We start from the raw sequence: 1,467 nt of genomic DNA on the forward strand, positions 1-1,467 counted from the left end.
GCCATATTGCTTTTCTTGTGTATAAGTGTAACCCATGTAGCATAGTAATAGTTTTCCTTTCTGGCTGGTCACAAATTCGGCTCCTTCGGTCATTTTGTACTTTGTATATCTATAAAATGTATATAATAGTTAATGTCAAATTAAATGTGATAAATAATCTATGTTAGTGATAAGTAGGAATGTTTATACTTACGTGTTTTTGAATTTACAGCAAAATTAGGAGCTGCTTGCTTCTTTAGTTGGGGATAATTGTTTGTGATGTTGTTGTAGCTGTTATGAAAAACATGAAAGTAGTATATTATTAATTAATGTTTTGGTACATTTGCAATGTTAGAGCTCATTTCTACTACAAAAGTGTATCTTCATGATTCACATTGTGAAGATACTTACATATTTTTTTAGGTTGGTCTTTGCCAGTATAGTTGTTTTCAGCATTACTGTACCCATAGGGGGTGGATGACTATCACTGCCAGCAGTCTTAACCTATAGAGGGATGGATGGCTATCACTGCCAGCATTGTCCAGCCCATAGGGGGGTGGATGGCTATAACTCCCAGCAGTCCTAACCTATAGAGGTGTGGATGGCTATCACTGCTAGCACTGTACAACCCATAGAGGGGTAGATGACTATTACTCCCAGCAGTCCCTACCTATAGGGGGGTGGATGGCTATCACTGCCAGCAGTCCCAACCTATAGAGGGGTGGATGGCTATCACTGCCAGCATTACTAAACACATAGGGGAGGGATGGCTATCACTGCCAGAATTACTGAACCCATAGGGGGTGGATGGCTATCACTACCAGCATAACTTAACCCATAGGGGCTGGATGGCTATCACTGCCAGAATTACTGAACCCATAGGGGGTGGATGGCTATAAATATCAGCAGTTCCAACATTTAGGGGGGTGGATGGCTATCACTGCCAGCATTGTCCAGCCCATAATTAGGTGGATGGCTATCACTGCCAGCGTAACATAACCCATAGGGGGTGGATGGCTATCACTTCCAGTATTACTGAACCCATAGGGGGTGGATGGCTGTAACTACCATCAGTTCTAACCAACAGGGGGTGGATGGCTATCAATGCCTGCATTGTCGAGCCCATAGGTGGTGGATGGCTATCACTGCCAGCAGTCCTGACCTATAGAGGGGTGGATGGCTATCACTGCAGCATTGTCCAGCCCATATGGGGGGTGGATGGCTATCACTGCCAGCAGTCCCAACCTTTAGAGGGGTGGATGGCTATAACTTCCAGCATTACTTAACCCCTGGGGGGTGGATGGATATCACTGAGAGCAGTCCCAACCTATAGAGGGGTGAATGGCTATCACTGCCAGCAGTCTCAACCTATAGAGGAGTGGATGGCTATCACTGCTAGCATTGGCCAGCCCATAGGGGGGTGGATGGCAATCACTGCCAGCATTATGAATCCCATAAGGGGTGGATGGCTATCACTGCCAGCAGTCT

At 45.5% G+C, this 1,467-nt stretch overlaps 1 long non-coding RNA gene across 1 annotated transcript; it reads right to left on the reverse strand.

Moving 5' to 3' along the window:
- LOC144753674 (uncharacterized) lies at positions 1 to 425 on the reverse strand. The gene is made up of 3 exons (XR_013594469.1): positions 391 to 425; positions 194 to 270; positions 1 to 109 (listed from the first exon to the last, which is right to left on the reverse strand). It is a non-coding gene; the product is annotated as an uncharacterized LOC144753674 (long non-coding RNA).
- Between the last annotated feature and the right edge of the window lie 1,042 nt (positions 426 to 1,467).

This window comes from Lissotriton helveticus, chromosome 5_1 (genome assembly GCF_964261635.1).
Source record: "Lissotriton helveticus chromosome 5_1, aLisHel1.1, whole genome shotgun sequence".
Lineage (NCBI taxonomy): Eukaryota > Metazoa > Chordata > Amphibia > Caudata > Salamandridae > Lissotriton > Lissotriton helveticus.